Source organism: Pogoniulus pusillus, chromosome 34, assembly GCF_015220805.1.
Source record: "Pogoniulus pusillus isolate bPogPus1 chromosome 34, bPogPus1.pri, whole genome shotgun sequence".
In the NCBI taxonomy this organism is placed as follows: Eukaryota; Metazoa; Chordata; class Aves; order Piciformes; family Lybiidae; genus Pogoniulus; species Pogoniulus pusillus.
In genome coordinates this window covers 2,923,954-2,945,000 of record NC_087297.1, presented here as the reverse complement: position 1 = coordinate 2,945,000, position 21,047 = coordinate 2,923,954, and the positions used below count along the sequence as shown (strand labels likewise).

Sequence of the window (21,047 nt, the reverse complement as noted above, 5' to 3'; positions counted from 1 at the left end):
TTGATCTACAGCCAGCTGAATGTGAGCCAGTGTGTGGCCAGGTGGCCAAGAAGGTCAACAGCAACCTGGATCAGTGACCAATAGGACCAAGGTTGTTATACTCCCCCTTGATTCACTGCTGGTGAGGCCACACCTTGAGTACTCAGTTCAGTTTTGGGGCCACTCACTCCAAGAAGGACATTGAGGGGCTGGAGCAGATCCAGAGAAGGGCAATAAATCTGGGGAAGAGATCCATGTGATCTACAGTCAGCTGAATGTGAGCCAGTGTGTGACCAGGTGGCCAAGAAGGTCAACAGCAACCTGGATCAGTGACCAACAGGACCAGGGATAGAATCGTAGAATGGCCTAGGTTGGAGGGGACCTCAAGGATCATCCAACTCCAATCCCCTGCCATAGGAAGGGACACCTCCCACTAGAGCAGGTTGCTCAAGGCCTCATCCAACCTGGCCTTAAACACCTCCAGGGAGGAAGCAGCCACAGCCTCCCTGGGCAAGCTGTTCCAGTGGAGTAAAGGGGGAGCATCCTCTCCCTGCCCTGCTGGCCACACTTCTCTTGCTGCAGCCCAGCACACAGTTGGCTGTCTGGGCTGCATGTGAACACTGTCAGCTAATGTTAAGCTTTTCATCAACCCAGACCCCCAGGTCCTTTTCCTCAGGGCTGCTCTCAGCCATTCACCATGTATTGTCCCCCTTGATTCAGCACTGGTGAGGCCACACCTTGAGTACTGGGTTCGGTTTTGGGGCCCCTCATTCCAAGAAAGACATTGAGGAGCTGGAGCAGGTCCAAAGAAAGGCAACAAAGCTGGGGAAGAGCCTCAGACACAGGCTGAAGGTAAACAACCAGGTACTGTGTGCAAGCTCTGACCCAGCAGGGATGAGGAGGACAAGGAAAAAGAGACTCAGTGAAGGACAGAAAGAGTCAAGATCGAGTTTTGAAGTCAAAGAGTGTTCTGGGTTGTGTAGGAAGGGAAAAAAGGAGAAACTGAGTGGAATGAGAAAGGGTCAGAAATTAATTTAGTTCCATGCCTGTCTTTGCCAGCATTATTTTTGTGGGATCATGCTCTTCTCACTTGCTCCCTGGGACAGGACAAGGAGCAATGGGTGTAAGTTGCAGCAAAAGAAGTTCTGCCTCAACACAAGGGGGAACTTCTTTACTGTCAGGGTCCCAGAGCCCTGGCACAGACTGCCCAGAGAGGTTGTGGAGTCTCCTTCTCTGGAGCCTTTCCAGGCCTGTCTGGATGTGTTCCTCTATGATCTGTGTTAGATAGGATTGTCCTGCTCTGGCAGGGGGGGTTGGAGTGGATGATCTCCTTGGGTCCCTTCCAACCCCTAATATCCTGTGAGCCTGTGATTTTCTTTTGGTTTTTTTTGGTCAAAATCCTTTGACCAAAAAAGGTTTTATTCCCCCCCCCTCCCCCCCCCCCAGTGTTTCCAAAAAGGTAAAACTGGTTTGGTCTATTTCAGCAAAGAAAAAATAGTTAAATGTTTTTTGGCTTACTGATCTGTAGAAATCTTGTCATTACCCCCTGATTAATCAAAATGAAGAAGTAGGAAGAAGTAGAGGCATCAGCAGTTTCTGCAGAGAGAAAGCAGAGATTTGTTAAGGAGAAAAGGCCAAAAGGAAAAAAATAAGTAAAGGAAGAAAAAATAGAACCTCTGGAAAAGATAAAGTATGGAAAAGGCAGGTGTGGAAGTAAAGAAAAGGCAGGTATGGAAGTAAAGAAAAGGCAGGTGTGGAAGTAAAGAAAAGACAGGTATGGAAGTAATGAAAAGACAGGTATGGAAGCAAAGACAAGACAGATATGGAAGTAAAGACAGGTATGGAAGTAAAGAAAAGGCAGGTATGGAAGTAAAGACAAGACAGGTGTGGAAGTAAAGACAGGTATGGAAGTAAAGAAAAGGCAGGTATGGAAGTAAAGACAAGACAGGTGTGGAAGTAAAGACAGGTATGGAAGTAAAGAAAAGACAGGTATGGAAGTAATGAAAAGACAGGTATGGAAGCAAAGACAAGACAGATATGGAAGTAAAGACAGGTATGGAAGTAAAGTAAAGACAGGTATGGAAGTAAAGACAAGACAGGTATGGAAGTAAAGACAAGTATGGAAGTAAAGACAAGGCAGGTATGGAAGTAAAGACAAGACAGGTGTGGAAGTAAAGACAAGTATGGAAGTAAAGACAAGACAGGTATGGAAGTAAAGACAAGACAGGTATGCAAGTAAAGAGAGGTATGGAAGTAAAGAAAACAGGATCAAGAGGCTAAAAGTTAGTTTGGCCAGCAGAATTCAGCCTGGGTTTTTAAAAAGCAGAGTAGTTGACTGGATTCTGGTGATGGAAAATACACTGAGGTGCACATGTTTCTGCCACATATGTGGGCACCTCCTCACTGCTCTGTCCCTGGGAAATCTCCTTTTGTTTCAGCATACCTGGAGTCCTAAGCAGCTGCCTTCAGCTTTTTTATTGTAGCACTCTAAATTCATCCCTACCCAAGACTGAGGGCAAGATTTTGCTCTCTCCATCAAAGCCAGATTGGATGGTGCCTTGAGCAAGCTGGTCTAGTAGCAGGTGTCCCTGCCCATGGCGGGGGGGTTGAAGCTAGGTCATCTTTAAGGTCCTCAGTCTGTGATTGTGTGATTAAAACTTCAGCACAACTGTGGCACCTGGTTTGCTAGTGAAGGGCACGGAAGGATGTTGTGGCAGAGAGATGAATTACGCTGCTTGCTGGCTAGGTGGCAATCAGGGTGCCGGCCGCTCCATGCTGCAGCCGGCTCTTAGTAGACCACATCTCCATCCCCTCACAGGCAGCCTCTCTCTGGATCTTCTCCACTTGCAACAAGAAACAGGTATTAATTTTCTTGTTCACTTAATGCCTCGTTTATTGTTTTCATTGGCTTGGGCAGCCCCACCCTAGCTGAGACTGTATCACGCTTAAACCAGTGCGGCGCCGTCGTGCCATTTGCACTCGTTTGTTGGCATCTCTGCCTTTCTGCTCTTACCTCCAGGTTGGTGAAGGGGCAGCAAAGCACTTAGAGCAGTAGGTACTGACCTTTGGGGTCTGCTTTTGCTGAAAATACATTGATCTGGAGCCTGCCCTCATTTAAAACCTATTCCAAGAGACGTGGCTTTGTTCAGGCTCTCTACCAGCTGAAGCAGAGGAATCTTTGGCAGGTAGCCTGCAGGTTCTGTTTCTCTATCCTTTCACATCACCGTGGCTTGTGTTGGGGCTTGCAGCAAGTGTATTTATTCTCTCTTATCAGGAATGGTTCCTTGCTTTTAATTTAAACATGCATCTGCAGTGCATCTCCCATGCACCAGAGATGCTAATCACCCCAGATTAGAAGCCACGGACAGCACTCTGTGGCTGCAGGGCAAAGGAGGAATGTGAACAAAGTAGAGCAGAGCAGAACAGAACACAATAGCATAGAAGCCCTATCCTCGTGCCTAGCACTGCTAATAATTAAAGGGAATTAATTCAGAGAGGCATAAAATAAATGCTTAGCTTGGTGTTTTGCCCAGTGTGAGTCTTTGCCTAGCATTTTCCAGCTCCTGTTCTGGGAAGAGTTAGGCTGTAGGCATGTAAGAATCTCCACACTCATCTTATCCTGGGGAAGTTACTATCCCCTCACTACCAATTGTCTCAATGCAAAACCCAAGTTAGACTCTCTTTAGAGGTTCCCAAGGTTTCACTCCAGACCCCTGTTGTGAAGGCAAGACAAAGGGCAATGTTCTGGTGCAAACAGAACATAAACAACCACTCCTGAAAATCAAACCTTTATGTGTACTGGAATTTGCTCTTGGTTTTAAGATCCTCTCCATAGCTCATCCCTCTCCCACACTTCCTTTAAATGGCTTTGTGCTCCATCACCAGCTATAAATTTTGGGGGGATGCTGTCTCCATGGAAAGGAAGCAAATGGAAACCTTCTATAGCAGTTAGAAGTGGATGCCTTAAGGGTGTTCTGAGAAGTGAAGTTTCATGCTCACACGTTGGAAAAGGCTGTGTGGTGTGTTTCTGGTTCTGAAATTGAGTTTGAAAAGTCTATCCCTGAAAACTTTATTTTCTATGGAAAGCTTTTAATGCCATGTTTGATAAAAGAAGGGGCTTTCAGAAGGAGGCTTGTCAGAGTCTTTAAAATCAGGAGTACCCAATGGAGCTTATCAGATAAAGAAGCTGCAAGGTAGGTTTATTTGTAGGGTGCCTCACAAAAGTTGAATCTCTTCCACCTTACCACCTGGAGCATAACCAGGTGTACAAGATGCTCAGGCGCTGCAGTGGTGTGTATGAAATGTGTGGCCGTGGCAACTGAGGACACAGTTTAATGGCCATGGTGGTGTTGGGTTGATGGTTGGACTCAATGATCTCAAAGGGCTTTCCCAACTGAAGCAATTCTATGAGTCTATAAATTTGCTCTAACTGAAAGTCTTCTCCAGCCATCATCCATAGTACTGAACTCATTAATAAGGAAGTAAAGAAACTCATCAGTAATTTAACTTAATGTTGAAGTTTCATTGCAATGTTACCAAGTCATTTATGCCTCTTAAAGCTTTCCCTTCTTGTCCTCATGCTATTTCCACTGTCTCTTTATTTCCCCTTAGTCTTTGGATTTAGGTAATGTATTTCATAGAACCATAGAATCAACCAAGTTGGAAGAGAGCTCCAAGCTCAGCCAGCCCAACCTAGCACCCAGCCAAGTCCAATCAACCAGACCATGGCACTAAGTGCCCCAGCCAGCCTTGGCTTCAACACCTCCAGCCACGGCCACTCCACCACCTCCCTGGGCAGCCCATTCCAATGCCAATCACTCTCTCTGCCAACAACTTCCTCCTCACATCCATCCTAGACCTGCCCTGGCACAACTTGAGGCTGTGTCCCCTTGTTCTGTTGCTGGCTGCCTGGCAGCAGAGCCCAACCCCACCTGGCTACAGCCTCCCTGCAGGCAGCTGCAGACAGCAATGAGGTCAGCCCTGAGCCTCCTCTTCTCCAGACTAAACACCTCCAGCTCCCTCAGCCTTTCCCTTGCCTCTAATGAGGAGTAGCCATTCCTTTCCTATGGTCCTACAGTCCTTTCCCAGTCCTGTTTCCAGTCCTAGTGCTGCTTCCATAGTTAAGACAACTGATGGCGGTTGCGGGGAACAAGGAGACACTCTCGTGGGGTGTTACCCAGCCTGGCTGAGTTAGAGAGGTCCCAATGTCCACTACAGTTGCTGAATGACTGTCCAGGTTTTATCAGTGTTTTACTAGTGATGATAGGTAGTTCTGAGTATGATACTAGCCAAGGTTACATCACCTCTCCAGACTATTTTTGCCCAGCACAAAAGTGATGTCTCTTTCTCGGTGAATTGCAGCATTTACTTAACATTTTGTGACTAATAATTAGTTACTCCTGGGGTAGTTAAATGTCCCTGCTTTGCAGACAGCAAAACTAGGGCAAGAAATAATTGGATCAGCAGTTGCTTCCAATCCTGTTCAAAAGGGACCTGGCCTCAGTGATTCACGCCCTTGCTGCTTCCCGTCTGGACTCCATCAGCATGGAATACCTGGGCATGAAGCCATCAGCCTGTCGGATCTTCCAGCTGATACAGAGAGCTGCAGCACTGCTCCTCGGGAGCAAAGGAGAGCAGGAGCATATTCAGCCTGCACTCTTGCTGTCCTACCTGCCTACCTTTGTCCAGCTCTGCTCTGAGACTCAGACATTCTAAGTGTGCTGGGTCCATCAGACCATGATCACCTGGGAGTTTCTCCCCTTGTGGTAGCAATATGGTGGTTGACAGCTCTGCTTTGTGAGTGCTTTTAGCAAAAGGAGGAGATGTGTTTGACAGGAGCTAGGGCTTGCTCGCAGACCAGCCTGGGAGTGTGGAACAGGCTTCTGGAGAAGAGAAGACTCTGAGGACACCTTATTGTGGCCTTCCAGTATCTGAAGGAGGCTACAGGAGGGCTGGGCAGAGACTTGCTAGGATATCAGGTAGTGATAGGACTGGGGGGAATGGAGGAAAAGTAGAGTGGGTAGATTCAGATTGGATATTAGGAAGCAGTTCTTTCCAGTGAGGGTGACACTGGCACAGATTGCCCAGGGAGGTGTTGAAAGCCTCATCCTTGGAGGTTTTAAGGCCAGGCTGGATGTGGCTCTGAGCAGTCTGATCTAGTGTGAGGTGTCCCTGCCTATGGCAGGAGGGTTGGAACTGGAGTTGGATCTTGAGGTCCTTTCCAGCCCTGATTCCACAGAATCACAAAATCTCAGGATCTGGAAGGGACCTCCAAAGCTCATCCAGTCCAATCCCCCTGCCAGAGCAGGATCGCCCAGATCAGCTCACACAGAAATGTGTCCAGGTGGGATTTGTATATTACCAGAGAGAAAGACTCCACAGCCCTCCATGGCAGCTTGTTCCTGGTTAAATATCACCATAAGCATCCTTAACTTACACTTACAAGACACTTCCTTACAAGTACACTTAACTTAACGCTTGCAAGAGTAGGTGCACCTAAGGATGCCAAAGGTTCCCTTCTCTCATATAAACAACTACCTGCATGTAGATCTCAAAAGCTTCCCCCAAGCCCCTACCCACAACAACAGAGCTTTTCTAAAATGAAACAACACAGTTCCTTCCCCAGGGAAGGGATGAAAGAAAGAAGGAAGCACTCATAGCAGATGTTACTCGTGTCACTTAAAATAGCAGAGCCTTCCCAGCTCCCAGCGCAAGCAGCTGAAGCGATGCAGGGCAGAGGCAGCACAGAAGAGACTCCAGAAGTTTGGTGTAGCTTCCTAGGATGATTAAATCGTTTGAGGTGGAAACAGCCTCTAAGGTCATCGAGTCTCACTGTCATGTGTCCCTCCCCTGATATCCATTTTTACCCTTTTGGTGTTCCAAAGCTAGCACTGCTGAAATTAATCTCCCTTTCTCAAAGGGTTAACTTTTCACAGTATCACAGTCTCACAGTATCATCAGGGTTGGAAGAGACCTCACAGATCATCCAGTCCAACCCTTTACCACAGAGCTCAAGGCCAGACCATGGCACCAAGTGCCACGTCCAGTCCTGCCTTGAACAGCTCCAGGGACGGCGACTCCACCACCTCCCCGGGCAGCCCATTCCAGTGTCCAATGACTCTCTCAGGGAAGAACTTTCTCCTCACCTCCAGCCTAAATCTTCCCTGGCACAGCCTGAGGCTGTGTCCTCTTGTTCTGGTGCTGGCCACCTGAGAGAAGAGAGCAACCTCCTCCTGGCCACAACCTCCCCTCAGGTAGTTGTAGACAGCAATAAGGTCACCCCTGAGCCTCCTCTTCTCCAGGCTAACCAATCCCAGCTCCCTCAGCCTCTCCTCGTAGGGCTGTGCTCAAGGCCTCTCCCCAGCCTCGTTGCCCTTCTCTGGACACGCTCAAGCATCTCAATGTCCCTCCTAAACTGGGGGGCCCAGAACTGAACACAGCACTCAAGGTGAGGTCTAACCAGTGCAGAGTACAGGGGCAGAATGACCTCCCTTCTCCTGCTGGCCACACCATTCCTGATGCAGGCCAGGATGCCACTGGCTCTCTTGGCCACCTGGGCACACTGCTGGCTCATGTTCAGGTGGGTATCAATCAGTACCCCCAGATCCCTCTCTGTCTGGCTGCTCTCCAGCCTCTCTGACCCCAGCCTGTATCTCTGCATGGGGTTGTTGTGGCCAAAGTGCAGCACCCTGCACTTGGAGCTATTGAACCCCATCCCCTTGGACTCTGCCCATCTGTCCAGGCGGTCAAGGTCCTGCTACAGAGCCCTTCTGCCCTCCAACCCAGTCACATCTGCCCCCAGCTTGGTGTCATCTGCACACTTGCTGATGACTGACTCCATGCCCTCATCCAGATCATCTGTGAAGATGTTAAAGAGGATGGGGCCCAGCACTGATCCCTGAGGGACACCACTAGTGACAGCTGCCAGCTGGCACCATTCACCACCACTCTCTGGGCTCAGCCCTGCAGCCGCTTCCTAACCCAGCACAGAGTGTTGCCATCCAAGCTGTGGGCTGACAGCTTAGCCAGCAGTTTGCTGTGGGAGTGCTCCCCAAAATCTCAGCGTTTTAAAACAGCCTTTAAAACACTCTTGACCTGAGCTGGAGCCGAACTAAGCAAGCTCTAGGCTATTTGAAGAGCTAAAAGACTCAGCTGAGACCTTTATTGGAGACAGTAGCAGCACTGGGATTGAAATCCTGTATCCTCTCATCTGGGGGGCGCCCAGAGAAAACTGCTCATTAACCTGGGCTGAGGTTGTGTCCTTGTGGCAAAAGGCTTCTGGGACCAGCTGAGAGAGAGATGAGTGTTGGAAGAGCATCAGCCATGGCAGCAATGGCACCAGTGCCTCCATGGAGGGTTGTTTGGCCAAAGTCCCACAGCAGTTGACTCTGTTTATTGCGTAGGTCCCAGCAGCAAACCCTCCGTAGCAGCAGGGGAGGCTGTGAATAATTTATACTCTTTACACAAAGATAGGGATGAAACTTTCAAACCTGCAGGTGAAGTTAGGTTTTCAAGGGTGTTTTCTTCACACAAAGCCCTCGAAACATTTCCCTGTGTATGTGTGTGCAGGTGGAGATTAGTTCTGGCATTTCTAGGTCCCCAGACTCTTGGGGTGAGCAGTGGAGCAGAGACGCTGACTTTCTGGGCCCCAAAGGCCAGGAGCCAGCAGGGAATAACTTTGTCAGCTCTTCTTAAAAAGAAGCCTACCTGAAATCCAATTAACAATCAAAGCTTTAGGCCAACATTTTCCAACTCAATGGCCTGTTTCTGACAGGGTGCTGAGCACCTCCAGCTGCAGATAAGGCCAGTGGAAGGTGCCGGTGCTGAGTACATCAAGAAATTAGGTCATAAACGCCTGGAGTTAGGACCTCTGATCAAAGCACTGAGCAGCCATAGCCTCGTTTAAAGGCTTCAGCAAAACACTTTTGGTGCCTCAACACAGGCACAGTCAGTAGTGGTGGCCTTGGTCCTTAGCAGGCAGTTGGGTTGCTTTTGTCAGAGCAGATGCCTAGGAGTCAGGGGAGCAGGATTCACTGGTGAGGTCAGGTACTGACTTGCTCCACTGACCCATGCCTGCTCCCCATCTCCTGAGTCATGATGTTGGCAACCTCATGCCTGCCAGAGGTACCAGCATTGTCCTTAATGCTCCTGTTTTGAGGGAACTAGAGAGAGCTGCGTGCTGTGTGAGGATTACTGGCCTGGGTGGGGTTTTCCTGAACCCTGAATGTGTTTCTGTTTCTTGGAATCATGGAATCATTTTGCTTGGAATCCTGAAGGTTGCACCTTTAAGATCACTGAGTCCAACCATTCTGTTAACTGTAGTACCTGAAGTCTGGTGTGAAATGATGTCCCTCAGCACCACATCTCTGTCTCTTTGGAATACTTCCAGAGATGGAGGTTTAACCACCTCTCTGTGCCAGCATTTGAAAGCCCTTCCAGGAATTTTATTCTAATACACAATCCAAAAGCTCCCTTGGTGCAAGTTGAGGCCATTTTGGTAGAATCATAGAATGGTTTAAGTTGGAAGGGACCTCAAGGATCAGCCAGTTCCAACCTCCTGCCATAGGCAGGGACACCTCCCACTAGAACAGGTCGCTCAAGGTCTCATCCAACCTGGCTTTGAACACCTCCAGGGAGGTTGTGGAGCACAGAAGCACCCAATGTGATCATTGGGTGCTTCTGTGCTCCACAACCTCCTTGGGCAACCTGTGCCAGTGTCTCACCACCCTCACTGCAAAGAACCCCTTCCTAGCATCCAGTTTCAATCTCCCCTCTGCCATTTCAAACCCATTCCTCCTTGTCCTGTCATTACAAGACCTTGTCAATAGTCCCTCCTCAACCTTTCTGTAGCCCCTTTCAGATCCTGGAAGGCCACTCCAAGGTCTCCTCCAAGCCTCCTCCAGGCTGCAGAGCCCCAACTCTCTCAGCCTGTTCTCAGAGCAGAGCTGCTACAGCCCTCTGAGCATCTTGGTGGCCTCCTCTGGACTCCTCTTGTCCTATCATTTGTTAACTAAGGTGAAAAGACCAACCCCCAGCCCACTGTAGAGGGCCAGAAGGTCTTCTCTCATCCTCCTTTTCTCCAGACTAAACAACCTCAGTTCCTTCTGCCACTCCTCACCAGTTTGGGGCTGGTTTCTTTTTTGCCACCCCCAGGATCCACTTCAGCACTTCAATGTCTTTCTTGACACACTAATAGGGATGTTAGCATCCACCAGTATGCGCTTTGGGTATTTTTCTGTGCTTCCAAGATTTAAAACATTCAGAGTTGTGTTCCTGAGACTTGAGATTTCTTTCCCTAGAAGGGAGAATTGTTTCCTTTGCAGATTTTTTTCCAAAAGGCAATTGGGAGATGCATGGTGGAGGCACTCTCCAATTAGCTCTTTAAGGACACAGCTTCAAAGTGATTCCCCTGCATTTCTTGTGCTTCCATGTCGAACAAAGTTTAAATACCAAAACCCCTTTGAATTCCCTTCCTGTGCCCCTTGCCTCCTGGGGGTTGAAGGGTGTCAGGGCCTTTTTCCTGTGGTAATTCTTTTCCAAATAAGAAATATTCCAGGTTTGGAGCTTGTGAGGTCAGCCTCCTTTCCTTGGCCTGTTCAAATATAAGCACCCTCTGAGGGAACTTCACTGGGCTCATGAATATTTATAGCACATTGCAAAGCCCACCAAGCCCAAAGGGCCAGAGATCTGTCTGGGACCACTTGGTTTCACTAATCTGTGCTCAGCAAAGCTCACAGGCTCACAGGATATTAGGGGTTGGAAGGGACCCAAGGAGATCATCAAGTCCAATCCCCATGCCAGAGCAGGACAATCCTATCTAACACAGGAACACATCCAGACAGGCGTTGAAAGGCTCCAGAGAAGGAGACTCCACAACCTCTCTGGGCAGCCTGTGCCAGGGCTCTGGGACCCTTCCAGTAAAGAAGTTCCCCTTGTGTTGAGCTGGAACCTCCTGTGCTGCAGCCTCCATCCATTGCTGCTTGTCCTATCCCAGGGAGCAGTGAGCAGAGCCTGTCCCACTCTGTGCTGACCCCCAGCCCTCAGATAGTTATAGACATTGATTCAATCCCCTCTCAGTCTTCTCTTCTCCAGACTAAGCAGCCCCAGTTCCCTCAGCCTCTCCTCCTCAGGCAGTGCTCCAGTCCCCTCATCATCCTCATAGCCCTCTGCTGGACCCTCTCCAGCAGATCCCTGTCCCTCTTCACCTGGGTAGCCCAAAACTGAAGGCAGTCCTCAAGATGAGGTTTCAACAGGGCAGAGTAGAAGGGCAGGAGAACTTCCTTTGATCTGCTGGACACACTCTGCTTAATACACCCCAAGACCCCATTGGCCTTCTTGGCCACAAGGGCACATTGCTGTGCCATAATTAGTTAACTAAGATGACAAAGTATTACCTTTTCTCCACACACTTTAACTCCTCACGCAGCAGGCAGCCTGTGAAGCTTGCCACACTTTTTTTCCTGTAAATAGGCAGGAAATCATCTGTTCAAAACATCCCTTAGACAATCCCTGAGAGCATTTTCTGGAGCAACTGACTCAGAGTTACAGGTTTGTTTTGGTTTGTTGGGTTTTTTTTTTTCAGATGCTTGAGTGATGTTATTGATGAAATTGCAGAATTAATTGGTGTAGCAGTTAGGGGATGAATATTGCCTTTTAAATGCAGCATTTTAATCTTGACAAGAAATTCAGGCTGAAGGAACAGTGAAACAGCAAAGGCTTTGGAAACAAAATAAAGCTGCCCAAAATATGCACTTGGGCTACAGCCATAAAATACTCATTAGGAAAATAAAGAGTAAAGAAAAAGAATGGTTTTAAAAAATATAGAAAGGAATGTCTCTTCTTTCTCTTTCAAGGAGGAGAGTGAAACCCAGATGTGTCTGTGCTTAGAAACAGAGAATCCTTTTGGTTGGAAGAGCCTCTTAGGATGGCTGAGTCCAACCATTCTCTGACTCAGCCAAGGCTGGTGCTAAACCATGGCCCTCAGCATCACCTCTCTGCCTCTTTGAAACACCTCCAGGGATGGCAGCCATCTCCCTGGGCAGTCTGTTTCAGATTTTGAGAACACTTTCAGCAAAGAAGTTTCTTCTAATATCCAACCTGAACCTTGCCTGGTGCATCTTGAAGCTGAGGGAACTGAGGTTGTGCAGCCTGGAAAAGAGGAGGCTCAGTGGTGAGCTCATTGCTGTCTACAACTACCTGAAGGGAGTTAGGGTTGGTCTCTTCTCCCAGGCAGCCAGCAACAGAACAAGGGGACACAGTCTCAAGTTGTGCCAGGGGAGGTCTAGGCTGAATATTAGGAAGAAGCTCTTCCCAGAGAGAGTGATTGGCATTGGAATGGGCTGCCCGGGGAGGTGGTGGAGTCTCTGTGCCTGGAGGTGTTGAAGCCAAGCCTGGCTGGGGCACTTAGTGCCATTGTCTGGTTGATTGGCCAGGGCTGGGTGCTAGGTTGGACTGGATAAGCTTGGAGCTCTCTTCCAACCTGGATAATTCTATGATTCTGTCACTTTTTACTGGGGAGAAGAGCCAAACAGTCACCTGGCCCCAGCCTCCTTACAGATAGTTGTGGAGAGCAATGAGGTCTCCCCTCAGCCTCCTGTTCTTCATACTAAACAACTCCAGTTCCCTCAGCTGCTCCTCACAAGACCTCTTGAGACCTTTCTCCACCTTCATTAACCTCCTCATTTCCCACTTAATTATTCATCTGCTTCCTCCTCATCATGCTCTTGTATACCTGGATTCTTGGAGCTGGGGTTCTTTAGCCTAGAGGAGACTGAGAGGTGACCTTATTCCTGCTTAGAAATAGGTAAAGATGAGTGCCCAGAGGCTGGAGCCAGGCTCTGCTGGGTGATGCCCAATGACAGCACAAGAGGCAATGGTGCAAGCTGAGGCATAGGAAGTGCCTCATGGGAACACGAGGAAGGTTTTTTTCCCTGTGAGGGTGACAGAACCCTGGAACAGGCTGCCCAGGAGGGTTGTGGAGTCTCCCTCTTTGGAGAGACTCAAAACCTTCCTGGTTGTGTTCCTGTGTGACCTGCTCTGGGTGATCCTGCTCTGGCAGGGAAGTTGGACTGGATGAGCTTTGGAGGTCCCTTCCAGCACCTAACATTCTGTAAAACACAGGTATCTATTTTCAAAAGAATGAGTAGGAACAAAGATATTAACTCACACTTTGAATCCATTCTCCTTACCACCTTTTCTGGTCAACACTGAGTTAGTTCTGCAGACTCAGGGGGTACAGAGCAGTTTGTAAACCCCGTGTCTGGTGTCTGCAAAGGCTCTGGTGTGAACGTGTTGAACGAAGTTCCTTGTCTCCGATCTGACAGCAGCACAAACCTAAGTCGTTCAGGATTTAGACTGCTCCTTTGTCTTTTAAAGTGTCGACTACGAAACGTATCAGTGGCATTGCATGTCAGCATTAGCATCATTGTTCTAGCAAATGGAGCAGCCGGGCTTCAGCCTGAAGAGGCAAACCAGAAGTAGCTGCAGAAAGGAAAATGCACGGAAAGGCGGAGGAAGGAAATGAAAGGCAAAGGAGGAGAGGAGAAGTAGAAAGGAGATTATGGAGCGAACAAAGAAACAAGACAGAAATAACAGTACTTGGAAAGGCAAACATTTTGTTCTGCTGAGTGATGCTGATAGTAATGATAAGGCACCTGCAAAAATAAATCATGGTAATAATAAGGGGAAGATCAGCTCTTACATAAAGGCCAATTTCTACCCTCAGTCCTTGTAGAAACCTCTGTGAACATCAGGGAGTCCTGTTGCAGATTGAGGGCAGGGGAAGCAGTAAATATATTCCCTGACCCACAAATAATCATTAGAAATGGAATTCTGCCCTTTGCAGAAAATGAGGTTTTATCATCTGTGCCCTGAGCCTTTCAGCCTACACCTTGCCATTAGTCAGAGAAGTTGGCTCGTACACCTGGAGCAAGCAGAAGAAATAAGCACTCTGTTTGCATGTGAGTAATTTCCCTGGTAGATGAGTTCTCCTAATTGTCCACCCATTAATTTCTTGCTAATGTAGCTGATATCGATGGGTGATTTGCTGTGCTAAACAGGAAGCACCACTCCTTCATTGCAGGACACATTCCTTCCTAGAACTGCCCTGCTGTTAGCTACCAGTAGCCGCCGTTCTATTATCTTTCATCTGGCCCAGAGCTGACAACAGATGGCCATCTCCGGGACTGCCATCAGTGTGACTTTATGAAGCATCCAGCTATGGTGTACAGAGGAGCTTCATGGCCAGTTCTGCAAATCTGCCTCCCTTCCCCCCACTCCACTGCTGGCCCCCCTCACTCCAACCTCATCAATAAGCTCCTCGCTCCTGGCTCCACTCTCTGCTGGTCCTGCAGTTTCTGGACGAGTGATGGCACAGTGCTACCACTGAAAGGCTGGAGGTCTGCCCCCTCTTCCCTCCATAGCACTGGCAGAACGTTGCTGTGGCCCCTCTATACCTCAGCATCCTCACCCCTCCATGGTTTCAGTGTTCTAAAGCATAGGTAAAGAGGCTTGGTAGCAGCAAACTTGCCACCTCTTAAGATCTGGAGTCTGAACCCTACCTCGTTCGTGTTTATCAAGGTGCTCAGGGTGAGTGCCAAGAAGCTGGGGCCAGGCTCAGCTCGGTGATGCCCAATGACAGGACAAGGGGTAATGGACTGAAGTTGAGGCATAGGAAGTTCCATGGAAACACAAAGAGAAATCTTATCCTTATGAGGGTGACAGAGGAGTGGAACAGGCTGCCCGGGGGGATTGTGGAGTCTCCTTCTCTGGAGATACTCAAAACTCACCTGGATGCATTCCTGTATGGTCTGGTATTGTTGATTCTGGCAGGGGGGTTGGACTGGATGAGCTTTGCAGCTCTCTTCCAGCCCCTGACATTCTGTGGTTCTATGATCTTCCATCACAGAGCTTAGCTCAGTATCCCTGCACCTCCTCCAACTCCAGGGATTCTGAGAGAGAGGGAGATGTTCTTTGTTTAATGTTCCACAAGACACGCTGCCAACCTAAGAGTGAGTATATCAAGTCTGAAAGGAGCTAAAATATTGATTAAGAGACCCGAAGTGGAGCAAAGTATAAAACTCACCAAGCACCCCAATTCCATTGACAAATCAGAGCATTTGGAAAAGCTGTTTTCAGCTGGGTGATGGAGAAAGAGATGTTTGCTCTTGACAGAGACTGCTAAAGCACCTCCAGAGCTAGACCCATACTTTAGGAGAAATTCACAGTTCTGTCCTGTGTTGTGATATTTGCAGCAAGGCTACAGCTAGTGAGAGTCTCTGCCCTCAAGCTATAAAGGAGTAAGGCTCCATTGTTGGAGAGAGAGCAGCCTGGTGTGTGAGAGGCAGAGATGTGCTAGGCAAGATGAATGGCGCTTAAAAGCAGCGCTCGCGGTGCTGTCATTTAGAAGGGGGACGCGGAGGGTTGAAGCGAAAGCGAAAGGCATGGGCAAAGGATCCCTGCGCCTTGGTCACATTTTCAGCTTGCCTAAAACAACAAAGCTTCCTCCATTGATAGGTTCATTGAGGAGGAGGAAAGTTGGGAGGGGATGAATTCCCTGGGGGAGGAGGTGCAGATAGTTTGTGAAAACAAGGTGCGGTCAGTGAGTCATGAAGAGACACGGCCAGGAAACTCCAGTAAACAGCAGGCTCGGCTCCCAAGTGCTGCTGACTTTCCTTCTTCCTTCCTTCTTTTTTTCCCCTTCTTTTTTCCCCTTCTTTTTCTTCCTTCTTTTTTTTTTCCCTTACTTTTTAAATCTTTTCTCTTGTTTTTCCCTTCTTTTATTTCCTTCTTTTTCTTCTTTTTTCTTTTTTTTTCTTTCTTCTTTCCTTCTCTTTTCCTCCTTTATTATTCCTTCTTTTTTCCCTTTTTATTCCTTAGTTTTTCCTTCTTTATTATTCCTTCTTTTTCCCCTTCTTTTTATTCCTTATTTTTTCCTTCTTTATTATTCCTTCTTTTTTCTCTTCTTTTTCTTCCTCATTTTTTCCTTCTTTATTATTCCTTCTTTTTTCTCTTCTTTTTCTTCCTTATTTTTTCCTTCTTTATTATTCCTTCTTTTTTCCCTTCTTTTTGTTCCTTATTTTTCCTTCTTTATTATTCCTTCTTTTTTCCCTTCTTTTTATTCCTTATTTTTTCCTTCTTTATTATTCCTTCTTTCCCCCCTTCTTTTTATTCCTTTCTTTTCCTTCTTTATTATTCCTTCTTTTCCCCCTTCTTTTTATTCCTTATTTTTTCCTTCTTTATTATTCCTTCTTTCCCCCCCTCTTTTTATTCCTTTTTTTCCTTCTTTATTATTCCTTCTTTATTATTCCTTCTTTCCCCTTCTTTTTATTCCTTTTTTCCTTCTTTATTATTCCTTCTTTTTTCCCCTTCTTTTTATTCCTTTTTTCTTCTTTCTTTTTTCCCTTAATTTCTTTCATTCTTTTTTCCTCTTTTTCTCCTTTTCCTTTTTTCCTTTTTTCTTTTTTTCCTTCTTTTTTTCCTTTTTTCCCCTTTTTTCCCTTCTTTTCCTTCTTTTCTTCTTTTCCTTCTTTTTTCCTTCTTTTTTCCTTTTTTCCTTCTTTTTATTCCTTCTTTTTACCTTTTTCCCTTCTTTTTTATTCCCTCTTCTCTTCTCTTCTCTTCTCTTCTCTTCTCTTCTCTTCTCTTCTCTTCTCTTCTCTTCTCTTCCCTTCCCTTCCCTTCCCTTCCCTTCCCTTCCCTTCCCTTCCCTTCCCTTCCCTTCCCTTCCCTTCTCTTCTCTTCTCTTTCCTTCTTTTTTCCCTTCTTTTTATTCCTTCTTTTTTCTTCCTTTTTCTTCATTTTTTCCTCCTTTTTTCCTTTACTCCCCTTTTTTCTTCCTTTCCCCCTCTTTTTTCTTCTTTTTCTTCTTTTTTCTTTTTTCTTTCCCTCTTCTTTTCTTTTTTTCCTTCTATTTTTTCTTTCATTTTCCCCCTTATTTTTTCCTTCTTTTTCTCTCTTTTTCTTTTTTTTTCCTTTTTTTTCCTTCTTTTTTCCCCTTCTTTTTTTTCTTCTTTTTTTCCCCTTCTTTTTTTTCTTTCCCTTTTTTTTTTTCTTTTTAATAAAAATTAGCCTCATTACATAGCTCTGTTTCCAAACATTAGTCAAAAAAGACTCAGATGCAGATGGCTACACAACTGGAGCTGCTCATTACAAAACCCCAGCCAGGAGGAACAGCTTTTAGATTTAGCTTGGCTACCTGTCATCGGGGTCAGGTTCATTATGCTTTGATCAAGCTGAGGCTGAAAGATGATTTGGGGTGGAAGAGGAGTGGATGTTTGCAGATTCTCATGATTTCTATTGTGGGTGGGTTTTTTTTTCAAGCTTGAGCTTCCCTTGTGCTCAAAACTGAGTGTCCCCCACCCTTGCAAGGGCAGAGAGAGAGATGGTTCAGTTCTGGTGAGCCAGCACTGCCGAGTTGCACACATTTCCCTGTGCAGCTTTAGCTGTGTAGCAGTGATGTTGTAGTCTCGTTTTGCAGTGGAATCGTTTAGATCATGGGTGCATAAATCTGGTTAGGGACACTCTCTGTCGGTGCCTTCTCTGTTTCCCCCCCACTATTTTGCGTGCACAGATGTGTGCTGAGGAATAGGAAGAACCTGTGATACTGTTAAATATTAGTGGTGCTTTTTGCTTGGCTTGGCGTTTGCAGAGGTGAAAGGTGGCTGTGCAGGAAAATAGAACAGTCTATTTGCTGTGAGACAGGCACTAAGAACTCACTCCCATGCTCAGTTATAATTCATGACTGTACTGGTGGGGAGCCCTTATCCCTCTGTGGAGTTAATGCATCTCCACTGTAGCCTGCTGAGAGCACCCTGTGTCCCCTCCCACCATCTGTGCATTCACTTGCATGCTTTCTCTCTCTCTTCACTGTGAGATCTCTGGTGTTAAAACTGTCAGACGACTACTGCCTGGTAAAGGTGGCTTTATGATGTGTATTGATGCTGAATTGTCGCTTAAAAGGTGAGGAGGTAAGCAAGGGAGGTGTTACCATTTGGGTTTAAGCTCCCCTCCCGTTAGAAAATGCTGGCGAGCAGGGAGACAGAGAGGTGGACTTGTTTCAGCAAACAGCTTGGAAGAGTGGATGGAAAATGCCACAGCGTAGGGTAAGAGCTGTGGATGGCAAACGGATCTTTGTTCCCCAATCTGGGCATGTGTTGCTGTTTCCTGGTACAGTGGATCTCAGCTTCTCCATGTCAGATCTGAACCAGTGGCACTGTAAATTGAATCATACTTATTTACCCATCAGCTGCCTTAGCTGACAACTATCTTATTTTCTACCAGTTGATCTCTTCTGTAGCTGGAAAGCTCTCTTGCAGGCTGCAAGTTAATTGCTTCTATGCTACTTGAGATGTGAAATTCATGTGGGCAAGTGCTGCAAGCCAGCACAATCTTACTTAAATAGGGAATGTACTGAGATTTTTTATCATTATTATTATTGCTGTAAGGCACTGTCAGAGGACCGGAGAGACTGTCTAGCTTCCAAGGAACTGAACTTGGTTCACGGAGGTTTGAGATGATGCTTTATCAACCTGGCACCTTGCAGCAATATTGGGCTCAGAATATGGTTAAAAGACCATGTACTTGACTGCCACAGCAATATTAATTCGCAGTGTTTCACCCAGTGTAATCTCATGTAGTCTGTTGTTTGTATTCCTTTAAAACCCGTAAATCAAATCCAGACCTGGAATACCACTGTATGAACTTAACAGATGTGCTGCCATCAGGGACTTGCTAGGGATATAACCTGCAGAAATGATCTTTTCTTCCCTCTCCCCTATTTCAGATTCCTGCCTTATTCCAGGGAGATTTAGGAACCACGAGAGGCAAGGTGGAAGGTCTCGTGTTAGGACAGTAGCACCCACCCAGCCCTTGACTCTGGGTGCAGCTGCAAGGAAATCCACCTCTAATTATTGCGTTACTCAGCCACAGCATCCTGCTGGAGCTCCCAAGCAAAAGTAGGGCAGGAACGAGTCCTCGGTAGCCGTGTCCAGGTTTTCCTGCGCGAAAGATCACTTTGAGATGACACAGCTGAGTAGTCAGGCTGAAATCCTACTTGGTGTTTTATTAATTTTGCACCAAGATAAATCCTGAAACTCTGACAAACTCCATGACAGGTGAAATTCCTTCTTGCAGAATCTGCTCAGCAAGAGGCTGCTCATTTCGTTCTGTTCGGAGGCAGGCAACAGGAGGGCAGCTTTATAATCAGCCCTCAAAGGAGCCTCAGCCGCCCCAGAGCCTTGGACTGATTGAATAACTCCTGGGCCTCTTCCCCTAGGCCTCCATCAGCAGGGGTCCTGTGGAAAGCAATCTCCCGCAGACTGGCACTGAAGTGAGCTTTAAACTACTATTTTCTGCTCTCCAGAGGAGCCTGGAGTACTAAAAGATAGATGGACTGCAGATATTTTATGAGAAACTGTCAGAAGAAGAGCAGAGTAAATGTTTTTTTTCCTCCTTCTTTGAGTCACACTCTGCATCACTGGAGGTTTTGGGGGATTTTTTGTTCCCCCTCCCCAGAATCTTTTACACTGAAAGTTGGAAATTAATTGGTTGCTAACCTTAATTTCTTCCCTCCTCCTTCTTTTCCTTTTCCTTTTTTTTTCTTTTTCCTTTTCATCCTTTTTTTCTTTTCATTTTCATTTTCCTTTTCTTTTTCCTTTTCATTTTCCTATTCTTTTTCCTTTTTCCCCCCTTTTCCATTTTCCTTTTCCTTTTCATTTTCCTTTTCTTTTTCCTTTTCCTTTTCCTTTTCCTTTTCCTTTTCCTTTTTTCCCCCTTTTCCTTTCCATTTTCCTTTTCCTTTTCTTTTTCTTTTTCCTTTTCCTTTTCCTTTTCCTTTTCCTTTTCCTTTTCCTTTTCTTTTTCCTTTTTGTTTTCCCTTCCTTTTCCTTTTCCTTTTCCTTTTCTTTTTCCTTTTCATTTTCCTTTCCCTTTTCATTTTCCTTTTCCTTTCCTTTTCCTTTTCCTTTTCTTTTTCCTTTTAATTTTCCTTTCCTTTTCATTTTCTTTTTCCTTTTCATTTTCCTTTCCCTTTTCATTTTCCTTTTCATTTTCCTTTTCCTTTTCCTTTCCCTTTCCTTTTCATTTTCCTTTTCCTTTTCCTTTTCCTTTCCTTTTCATTTTCCTTTTCTTTTTCCTTTTCCTTTCCTTATTTTTCTTTTCATTTTAATTTTCCTTTTCCTTTTCTTTTTCCTTCTCCTTTCCTTTTTCCTTTTCTCTTTTTTCTTTTTTTTTCTTTTCCTTTCCCTCTCTTTTCTTTTCTTTTCTTTTCTTTTCTTTTCTTTTCTTTTCTTTTCTTTTCTTTTCTTTTCTTTTCTTTTCTTTTCTTTTCTTTTCTTTTCTTTTCTTTTCTTTTCTTTTCTTTTCTTTTCTTTTCTTTTCTTTTCTTTTCTTTTCTTTTCTTTTCTCCCTCTCCCTTTCCCTTTTTTCCCCCTTTTCCTTTTTTTTCCCTTTTCCTTTTCTCCCCTTCACCTTTTTTTTCCCCTTTACCTTTTCTCCTTTTCCTTTGTGTTTCATTCAGTTCCGTTCAGTTTTGTTTTGTTTTCATTTGTGGTTTTTCTTTTTTTGTGGTGTTGCTTTTTTGTGTTATTTTTTTTTCCCCTTACATATCCACTCAGAGGCCCTTTCCTTAACCACAGTTGCAGAAAATCAGTACCACTTGCACTGAAATATTTATAATGACAGAATGAAGAATTGGATTCATTTTCTGGCCCGTAGCCGAACAGTCTGCAACTTTTGTGCAGCGGCGTTCAGCAGCTCTCATTCCTTCCTCTGGCTGGGGTGGTTCTCAGGCAAACACACACACACATACACCCCACACACACTGCCCCTGCTTCAGAGGAATGCTTAGCAAAACACTCAGCCATTTGTAATGGCAGCCCTGAGAAAACAACCAGCCTCTCACCCTTGCCATCGTTCGCAGGGTGGAGGCAAAGGGGAAGGTCCCCGAGAAGTGTGCAGGATTCCTCTTGCAGCAGAGGTGATAGAGAATAACCTGCAGTAAAGCAGTGTGGGGCTGGAATTCAGCAAGCTGCTTTGGTGTGTGGCAAGGGAGGAAGGGTGGGCTTCCTCCT

The 21,047-nt window shown here is 46.2% G+C and overlaps 1 protein-coding gene across 7 annotated transcripts in view; it reads left to right on the top strand.

Moving 5' to 3' along the window:
- ZNF521 (zinc finger protein 521) overlaps positions 1 to 21,047 on the top strand; it is a 394,083-nt gene that overhangs the window by 339,209 nt on the left and 33,827 nt on the right. The window lies entirely within an intron of this gene.